At 44.0% G+C, this 11,115-nt stretch overlaps 1 non-coding gene across 1 annotated transcript; it reads left to right on the plus strand.

The window, feature by feature from the left end:
- Positions 1-11,041: 11,041 nt before the first annotated feature.
- trnan-guu (transfer RNA asparagine (anticodon GUU)) lies at positions 11,042-11,115 on the plus strand. The gene has a single exon. It is a non-coding gene; the product is annotated as a tRNA-Asn (tRNA).

The raw sequence follows: 11,115 nt of genomic DNA on the forward strand, positions 1-11,115 counted from the left end.
AATCCTTGTAGAGGGCGGAAGAGAGCTTCTTCAAGGAAGGCATCCTTGTAAGAGGATTCGCAGTAGGTTAAAATCTTCGAGTAAAAAATGAGGTCTGCAGATGCTGGAGATCACAGCTGCAAATATGTTGCTGGTCAAAGCACAGCAGGCCAGGCAGCATCTCAGGAATAGAGAATTCGACGTTTCGAGCACAAGCCCTTCATCAGGAATAAGCTGAGAGAGGGACTCACTGAAATCCTTGTAGAGGGAGGAAGAGAGCTTCTTCAAGGAAGGCATCCTTGTAAGAGGATTCGCAGTAGGTTAAAATCTTCGAGTAAAAAATGAGGTCTGCAGATGCTGGAGATCACAGCTGCAAATGTGTTGCTGGTCAAAGCACAGCAGGCCACGCAGCATCTCAGGAATAGAGAATTCGACGTTTCGAGCACAAGCCCTTCATCAGGAATAAGAGGTCCAGTCAAGGATAGTAGTGGGAAGTTGCGCATGGAGGCCGAAGAGATTGGGGAAACACTGAATGAATATTTTTCATCAGTATTCACTCAGGAACAGGACATTGTTGCCAATGTGAATATTGAGTCACAATCAATTAAAATTGATGGCTTTGAGGTATGTAGGGAAGAGGTATTGGAAATTCTGGAAAGGGTGAAAATAGATAAGTCCCCTGGGCCTGATGGCATTAATTCTAGGATTCTTTGGGAATCAAGGGAGAAGATTGCAGAGCCATTGGCCTTGATTTTTATGACCTCGTTTTCTACAGGAATAGTGCCAGAAGACTGGAGGATAGCAAATGTGGTTCTCTTGTTCAAGAAGGGGAGTAGGTATAACCCTAGTAACTATAGGCCGTTGAGTCTCACTTCTGTTGTGGGCAAAGTCTTAGAGAAAATTGTAAGGGATAGGATTTATGAACATCTGGATAGGAATAATGTGATCAAGGATACTCAGCATGGTTTTGTGAACTACGAGGAGCAGAAGATAAAGATGTATATTGTGTTTTTAAGGAGAACAGGTACCGAAAAACCCAGTCCGCCGATTTCTTAATGATGCTTCCAAGTTGACATCAAAAATTTGGTTTGTCCTTCTATTTTTTTTCCTATTTTATTTTGTGAGTTTTAAAAACTTTCGCAATCCTCTAACTTGAGTATGGGAGTTGGGAAGTTTCGTTGTGGCTGGACAGGACACTGGAATATTGTGGAATACATTTGGAATATTGTGTGCAATTCTGGTCTCCCTCCTATCAGAAGGCTATTGTGAAATTTGAAAGGGTTCTGAAGCACCAATGAGTCCGCAGAGAAGGGAGGCCCTTCTGCTCCCCTGAGTGCGGGAAGGCCTTTAATGACTCCTCTGCCATGTGGAAGCACGAGTTGGTCCACACCCGGGACGGCTGTTCTCATGCCCTGAGTGCGAGATGGCTTTCAGCAGTTCTTCCCACCTGCTGAGACACCAGTGGGTCCACACCGAGGAGAGGCCGTTCTTCTGCCCCGAAAGCATGAAGGGCTTTGCTCTTTCTTCTGACCTGCTGGCCCACTGGTGAGTCCACATGGGGGAGAAGTTGTTCAGTTGCTCTAAGTGCAGGAAGGCCTTCATCAAACCTCAGACCTGCATATCTTTGGACAGGACCACCCAGAGAAAACCCACGCAGACCCTGGGAGAATGCGCAAACTCCACACATACAGACACCCAAGGCTGGAATAAAACCTGGATCTGTGGCATAGTGAGGCTGCGGTGGTAACCACTGAGCCACTACATATTGCAACCCGAAGTAGGCAAGCAGGAGGTCGGGAGAATACAGCAAGCCAGGCAGCACCAGGATGTGGAGTAGTCAGCATTTTGGGTATTAACGCTTCTTCAGGGCTGAAACGTTGACTTCTGTATGAGAAACGATTTACGGAATGTTGCTGGGGGTTGGAGGGATTGAGCTACAGGGAGAGTCTGAATAGGCTGGGGCTGTTTTCACTGGAGCATCGGAGGTAGAGGAGTGACCTAATAGAGGTTACAAATTCATGAGAGGGATGGACAGGGTAAAAGACAAGATATTTTCGCTGGGATGGAGGAGTCCAGAAATAGAGGGTATAGGTTCAGGGTGAGAGGCGAAATATATTAAAGGGACAACTTCTTCATGCAGAGGGTGGCACATACATGAAATGAGCTGCCAGAGTATATGGGTCGGGTGCTGTCAAATGGGCTAGATTAATTTAGGATATCAGGTCAGCATGGAAAAGTTGGACTGAAGGGTCTGTTTCCATGTTGTATGTGTCTCTGACTACTGGTCCTGATGTAAGTTTAAAAGAGAGTCCAAGTAACTTTGAATACTTCAATCTTGTTGAACTCACCTCCACAAATGTTTCAAATGACTCCCTCCGAGCGATACTGTTTAAACATGCTGAGTTGGACAAAATATCCTATCAAGTTCAACACAAACCCAGAGTTGAAGATGTTAGAAGATGTTGAAGATGTTACCAAGGGGACCAAAACTGATCACAATATTCCAGGTGCAGCCTTATCAACGTTCTGTATAACTACACTATATCTTGCCAACATCTATACTCAATTCCCTAACTGATGAAGGTTAGTGTGCCTAAACCTTTCTTCACTGCTTTGTGAAGCGATGTTATCAGAGATAGAGGATCGAATTTAAACTGATCCACAATCCTGCGACTCGGAGCACCGAAGCAGAGTAGTGCAGCATGAGTGTGCTGGGCACATAACCCAGAGGTCGATTGGTCAAAACCATGTGATGCTATTGCTCAATGTCTCCATAAGCTGCTTTCCTTGGCAAAGGTGCTCTGTTCTGTATCTTACCTTTGCATCTGCTTCCCAAAGCTTCTTCAGTAGAGGAGTGGCAGTGGCAGCTGGATCCCAGGAGCTCAACAACCCCCTGGGGCGGGAGGAAGCTCTGAGCTCCAAAAAGGGGGCCCAACTGGAGGCTGGATTTTCTCAAGGCTTGTATCTATTAACTTATTTAAATGGTACCTACTGTATGGGGCTTTGGTTCACATTAAAACCGGAGGATCATGTCAGAGTGTTTGTTTATATTTAGCAGTTGTAGTTCGTAAAATACACTCCCTGGAGGAGCACCTTCTTTGATGCTGCATTTCATGCCTTCTGCACTTCCCCCATTTATTATCTCCCATCTTGATTGTATATTTCTTTGGTCAAATTTGATTTCATATTTATCAGACTTGGTATTCACTGTGTGCTATTAGTTTGTTTGCTCAAACATTGTAAGTCAAAATTAATGCTGTAATTTCATTTCTGATGTCAGAGTGTGACATTGAATGTGCAGGTGTGAAAACCAGTAAGTTGTGAAAATAAATCAAGAACTTGTGATTTTACACCAAAAAGAGCAGTTCACCGCTATCAAAGGCATTGTCTCATTTGAAGGGGATGAGTTGAGCCTGACCAACAAACCGTTTCAAACAGTCACCTAATTTTATTCATATTTTCGTTATCTTCATTAAAGATAATAACTCCAGCATGCTAAAATTTATACAATTTGTTTATAAGATTTATTTATATGTCCATTGCTCTGCCACATTGGGGAGACTGGATGCCAACTTGCAGAACATTTCAGGGAACAGCTCTAGTACTCCAAACCTAAACGACCCCACCGCCCTGTGGCTGAATACTTTAACTTCCCCTCCCAATCCGTCAAGGGCATGCAAGCCCTGTGCCGCATCCCCCTCCAAGCTCTAGCTACCTGACGCTTGTAGGAAGAATATTTCATCTTCTGATTTGGGACCCCCCAACTACAGTTTCCGTATTTCCCTTCATCCTCACTCTCACACCACGCGCCTTGTCCCAGATCCAACCTTCCAACTCGGCATTGGCCTCTTGAGCTGTCCTACATTTTCATCTTGCTTCCCACCTATTCGCTCCACCCTCCTGTCTTACCTCTCATGATAAATCAGCACCTCCATCGACCTATTTCATTCAAAGCTACCTCCCTTCCATCCCCATCGTCTTCCCAATTATCTCTCAGCCCCGTTGGACCAACCTTCATTCCTGATGAAGAACTTATGCTCTAAACCAAGACTGTGGTGAAGGAACATCCTTAATAAGAAAGAGTTCCCAATTCAGATTTATTCCCCATTTGTTCCCCTGTTCTTATAGAAATAAGAAATGTCATTTTCTTCCACTAGAAAGTGGTCTTACACTTTGCGGTGTCTGAAGTGTTATACCACGCCACCTTTTTGCCTCCCTTTTAAGAATCCTTTCAATATGTTTTTCGGACAATGGTGGCGGTGACCAAAAGCAATCATTTCACTCCTCTTCAATGCCCTATTTCTCCTCCTATGAACCACTTTGACATGTTGTCTGTGTGTATTTGGTTTTCAAAATGTAATTTGGCCATTGAAGTGAACAGGGTGAGTCATTATTGATCGCTAGCTTTGTTTGACTAACTGTAATTATCCACTAATTTGCTGTTTTGTTTTGTTCCACCAAAGCTGGAAACAATGATCTGTATTTATTTTGCACTCAGGTGTGAAAAATCACCCCAAGAATCGTCATATTATTACAGCTGATTGAAGCTATAACAGGAGGAATTGTGTGGCAGTTTCAGACTAAAATCTTGGCTGGAAAGAATGTAGATTGATGATAAAAGTCAAAAAGCAGAATCTTTGGCCACAATCTATCATTCTGGCTTGATTAAGTGGTGGCTCTTCAAAAGCACCTTCCAAGCCATCACCTCAACCACCAAGAGCAGGTAAGTGTGAACACAGCGTTCCAACTGTGAAATATATCGCATTGCTTCTTTGTTTTTGATCAAAAACCTGGAACTCGCTCCTGAACATTATTGCAGACCAAATCATAATGTGAAGCAATTTAAGTGGCAGCTCAGCACCACTTTTCCAAGGACAGTTTGGGAAGGGTTGTTGGCAGACCCAATGATATTCACATCTCATGAAAAAATAAGCAAAGAGGCATGGATAGAGGATTGGCTAACCAATGATACAATTGGGATAAGGGGCATGTTCAGGATAGCAAATTGTAACCAGTAGTTTGCCACAGGGATCAGTGCTGGGGCCAAAATTATTTACAATATGTATTATTTACAATTATTTACTTGGATAAGTGAATTGAATGCATTATTGTCAAGATTCCAGAAAAGATGGTTGATAGGAAGGCAGGTGGTGAGAAGACATGAAATATCTGCAGAGGTATATAGACAGGTGAAGCAAATGGCAAATGGAATAGAATTTGGGGAAAAGAGGTTGTGCACTTTGCCAGGAGGAACAGTGCTGAATGTTAAATGGAGAAAGCTGTTGAATTGAGGGATTTGGAAGCCCATACCGATGCATCTCTTCATCCAAGTTCAGTGAGTAATAGGGAAGGCAAATGGGAAGTTGACCTTTAAATAGAGTATAAAAGTCGGGAGGTTATAGTGAATCTCTATCAGGCAACAATCAGGCCAAAACTGAACACTGGGTGGGTCCTTTACCCAAGGAAAGATATACTGACTTTGGTGGCAGTCCAGAGAAGTTTGACCAGAATGAAAAGAATATTATATGAAGAGAAGTGAATTGGTTGGGCCTATACTTATTAGAAGTGAGAAGATTTAGAGGTAACCTTATTTTCACATAAGCGATTCTGAGGAGACTTGACAGGCTTGATGTGGAAAAGTTTACCTTTGTGGGTGAGTCTAGCACCAGAGGGAATAACCTGCAAATGAGAGATTGCATGTTGAAGACAGATAGGAATTTTTACTGGGGGCAGTAAATCTGTGGACCATGTTACTACAGGGGGTTGTTGAGCTTGGGTCGTTAAGTACATTCAAGGCTGTCAGTTTTTGTTTAACTAGTGAGGGAATTGAGGATTATGTGGAAATAGCAAGAAAGTGGAGTTGATGTTTACCAGAGCTAACGTGATCTGAATAAATGGCAGAATTGATTCAATGAGCTGAATTGAATAGTCAATAATAAAGGGGCCAGTACATCCTTCCTGAGATATGGGGCCCAAAATTGCGTTCAATACTCCAAAAGCGGCTTGACCGGAGCCTTACAGAGCCTCAGACGTACATCCCTGCCTTAAAATTCAAGTCTGATCAAAATAAATGCCATCATTGCATTTGCCTCCCCAACTAGTGATTCAACCTTCAAGTTTGCCTTGAGAGAATCCTGGAATAGAACTCCATCGTCTCTTTGCACATCTGATTTCTGAATTTTCTCCCCATAATCCTTCTGTTCCAGAGTAGCAGCAGAGATTTTCTGATAAACCGATTTTATTCAGGGATATCAAGGTATCTCTGGAATTTCCAACATCTCAGAAGGAATAATTATTCCTGGACAATGCAGAGAGGAATATGGTGTGGCCCTGTAAACTCCAGAACTTTCCAAACTACCTGAGTCAGCAATAACTCTTTCTGGACCAAGAAACAAAAGGGCCACTGAGAAACTGCAAAATCATAAGCCCTCAGAAGCAGAAATTAGGCAATTCAGCCCAATGAGTCTGCTCCACCATATAACCATTCTTAAGTATCAAGGGTTACGGGGAGAATGGGGATGAGAAAGTTATCAGCCAGGATTGAATGGTGGAGAGATTCAATGGGCTGAATGGCCTAATTTCTGCTAGTTAACTATCCCTGGGAAGAAGGATGTATAACAACAAGCTGTTTCCTGGGACAGATGAGATAAGTTTTTAATAAACTCGTGACAAAAGGACAAGTCTGTCTGTGGAAGAATGGCCTTGACACCAAGAGGTTAATTGCAGGACAGGCTGTTTCAAACAGACAACTAAAGCACAAGGCTAAGAAGGTATGCTACACACTGGAGGTCTCTAGCAATGTGGGGAGGTGGTGTTAGAATCTAAAGAAACATCACACCACAGATTTAAAAGTGAGGAATCTCCACCAGAATTTAAACCCAGAAAGATGCAGCAGCAGTACTTGGAAGAACAATGCTGCAGTGAATCCCTGAACACTTCCAGAGACAGATATTGTCGGTGGAAAGTCAGTTAAATTCTGCCATCAATTGTATGATCCCCAAGTTGGGAGTGAGGTTGAACTTTGTGACTTGGGGGGGGGGGGTATTTTTGGTTGCTACATACAATAAAGTGTAAATCATTGTTTCAGCAGTTGATTCTCTGCGCAGTTTCTGAGTCAGGAGCCAAATTAAGGCAATTCACCCACAGCCACAGTGAGGCTAGGATTAATATTGACTCCATGGCATTCAGCAGGACATCACAGCAGCATTCAAGATCTCAAACAGAAACACCCAGAGGAACATTTTGCCCTACATTAGGTAAAATTAGCCTGAAAAGTGGTGTAACCTGTTCTAGTGATAAAAATAAATCCCCAACACTTTAAAATCAATTATCAGCAATTTTTTTATCCAATCGTTACAGTTAAAAAATAAACACAACTACTAACAAACTGGTTATAGGCCAAGAGCAGACAGGGGGCATTAGTTTAGTTGGGGATCATGGACTGGTTGGTCTGAAGGGTATGTTTCTGGCCTACATGACTCCATAGCACTGAATGAATGGAGATCCATCCCAAAGATGATAAACATTTCGAGCACCACTTTACGCAAATATGTGGACCCCCCTCCTGAGGGCAGGAGGGCACTGAGGTTCAGTAGTTCAGACAGTCAGCCAGCAAGGTCTCTCTGGGAGACCTGTCTCAAGAAAGGAAGCGGTTTCCTGTCACATCAGTTAGATTATCCAGTTTGGAGCAGGTCTGATATGTCCAACAAAATAGGTAGACAGGGCAGTGAAGAAGGCTTAAGCCTCACTGGCCTTCATCAGTCAGGGAATTGAGTATAGAAGTTGACAAGTTATGTTGCAGTTAATCAGGATATTGGTGAGGCCGCACTTGGAGTATTGTGATTCGTTTTGATCATCTTGCGAAACAAAGATATTATTAAACTTGAAAAGAGTGCAGAAGACATTTACAAGAAACCAGGACTCAAGGTCTGAGTAACAGGGAGAGGTTGGACAAGCTATGACGTTTTTATTTCGAGCATAAGAGCCTCGGGGGGTTGGGGCGGGCTTATAGAGGTGAAGAGATCCTGAGAGGCATGGAGAGGGTGAATGCACTCAATCTTTTTTCCCAGGATTGGGGAATTTCGAATATCAACATGCATTGAGAATCCCCATGAATACACGCAGCCTGCGTGGGAGTGCTCAAGGGCTCTAATTGCAGAGAGAACTTGAATTCTTTTGCGAAAGGTGGACTAGTGTTCTCGCTGTAGACGAGCCTTTCATTGGATTGTTGAATCTGGCGGGTAACAACGACCCCTGCCCCGTGGAAACTCTATGGAAGCAAATTGGTTTCCTCAAACTGACTGGAGTGTCACCAGGATTGGGCAGAAGCCAATCAGTTGCCGAGTGCTGGAGAGGGGATTCCTTGCAGCGCCAGGGACCTGGGTTTGAACCCACCCTCATGGTGACAGTGTGGATTTTGCCCTTTCCTACCCCTCCCCCACTCCCTGTCTACGTGGGTTTCCTCTGGGCGCTTGGTTTTCCTCCCATGTTCCAAAAATGTGCAGGCGAGAATGGATTGGGAGTTCGAAATTCAGGGATAAGCTGTGGGGGTTATCGGGTGGGTCGGGGGCGGGGTATGTTCTTCCGAGGGTCAGTGGTGGGCCAAACGGCCTGTATCCACAGTGATTCCCCCAACGTGTCTCCAGCCTGGCTTCCAGCTCCATCTCTCTGTGCCGAAGGTCCTCCAGTGTGTGTTTTCCCTAGTTTCCAGCACCCAGAACGTCCCACCTTCTGCAAATCGAAAGACAAGTCCCACCCTGCCCTCTCCCATGTGTGTTGTGTAACTGCTTAATCACTTTTAGTGGCCCAGCAAAGGCTAATAGACAATTTGGCAAACCAGGAGGATGGCCTCAACCGCGACTTTGGGTTCATGTCACATGACAGGTAACCCCACTTCACTGTTATGCTCTCTCTCTCTCTCTCTCTCTCACACACACACACACACACACACACACACACACACACTTACACACTCACACGCTCGTGCAGAGCCTTTCCGGTAGACATGCTCTCTCTCAGACACACAATAATACGTCCCTACACTCACACCAATGTATACATCTTCGTACATGATTATACTCCATCTCACTTTACCCAGCATGCACACGCACTTACACACACACTCTCTCTCTCATGCACGCACTCACGCATTTGGAGTGAATTTGCATTTGCAGGATTATATATTTGGAAGTAGAACCATTCTGACTCAAGATTGGGATACAGACAGACTCTAACCTCACAGCTTTCATGCATTGTTTGACGTGAGGTGCTACCTCCTTTTATAAAACATTAAGTTTCCTGGAAAACGTGACTTAAAAGAAGTTCTGGAATGTACAGATTAATCAGCCGAAATCTGCAATCCATTTTAAAAGATGAATGATTTAACAGAAATCTAGGTTTCTTCAATTCATCACTTATGTTGCATGACACTATAATCTTTTTGCACTATATTCTGTGCCTTGTGATCCTACTCCACAGCTACCTGATGAAGGAGCAGCACTTCGAAACCCAGTGCCTCCAAATAAACCTGTTGGACTATACCCTGGTGTTTGTGAGATTTTAAAACTTTATTTCCAGTGAATACAGCCCACACCTCCAACTGTTGCCAGTAAACTTTGCAATGCCAATGAAACAATGAACCTGTAGTCCTGAAAAATATACAATTTCTAACAAGATTAGCTACTCATTCACTGATCCTTCTGAGACATGACATTAGTGCTGGAGGCTGAAAGAAATAAGCAGTTTTAAAACAAAAACCTGTTGGACCTCGCAGAGTCTGAACCTGGCGGTATGTTCAGGTAACCTTTACTACGACCTTATTTTGTTACAGCTTCAGATATCCCCAGGAAAAAAGACATACAATACGTGCTTTTAAAAGAAAACACCTCCAGCTCAAAGTGCACCCAGCCCCTCCCCCCCCACCCCACTTTCTTTGTTGGTCAGCTGAGTTGTCCGTTTGTTACTGGATCCCTGGTACAGCCAGGTAAAGCATGCAGCTGGGATGACTGAGTGGACCCTTTCCTGCAACGGCAGTTTCATTCACTACAAAGGGACAGGAGTGAATCAGATGGTGTTTTTCTCCCCCACTGCGGCTCCTGGGAGTGGAAAGGAAACAATCACCAAAACACAGTCTTAGCTTTGTGAATCTTGAGAAAATAAGCCAACGTTCATCCCTTTAGATTTTCTATCCTTAGCTTTGTCACTCTTTTGTAGGACATGACAAGTGGAAGTTTTGCAGAAGAGCACCTCAATGCGATCTGATTAATCAGGACCTGGATGTTTTCGGTCTTTGAATGTAAGTGTTGTGCTCCAGAACTTTGGTGTTCACAGTTTATATTACTTATCTTCCCTGTCCCCTGTATCACTTGTCGAAAATGTTTAATTTGCGTTTTGTAATCCTTTCACTGTCTGCTAATGAGGAAAGTGTTTGCGTGTTTTACCTAAGTTATGTTGATCTTGCATACCTCGAGCCTCAAGCTAATTTCACGAGAAACCTTCTCCAGTTCAAAAGCCAACTGTTAATAATGGCTCTGTTTCTTGTCACGTATCCAATTTCAGATCGATGTTGTTAATGTCCCTTTTATTCCTACGGATCCACTTTCGCACACAGGGCGAGAACAGAACTGTCACCAAATACATTTACCAATCTACATTCATCCTATCGATTGTCCAGAGACAGTCCAGACACCGTCCCCTTGTTGAAGAGGCCGGGAGGTTGACTCTGATGTTCTCGAGGTATGAACTGATCTGAGACATTGAAAGAATTGTCGTTCATGCACATTAGGAATTCAAACCCCTTCTCGCCTCCGAGCCAATGAGAGAACTCGGGAACAGGCAAAACACTGAAAGGCTGGAAGGGCGACGGCCCCGGAGCACAAAGCTAGTTCCTCGTGACATGGATGTGTCTGCAGACTGTCCCCGGTGTCTCCACAATGAATGTCCCAGGCTTTATTATGTAAAAGTAAAACTGTTAGACGACAATTGTAATTCTGGGCGGGGCCGGCTGAATTATGAACTCACTAACAGCCTCCGGTAAGCGATGGTGCAGCTCCCGTTCCCGCTTGCCTCTGTGGTGCAATTGGTTAGCGCGTTCGGCTGTTAACCGAAAGGTTGGTGATTCCAGCCCACCTAGGGGCG

The sequence above is a fragment of the Hemiscyllium ocellatum genome (assembly GCF_020745735.1).
Source record: "Hemiscyllium ocellatum isolate sHemOce1 chromosome 27 unlocalized genomic scaffold, sHemOce1.pat.X.cur. SUPER_27_unloc_20, whole genome shotgun sequence".
NCBI lineage: Eukaryota > Metazoa > Chordata > Chondrichthyes > Orectolobiformes > Hemiscylliidae > Hemiscyllium > Hemiscyllium ocellatum.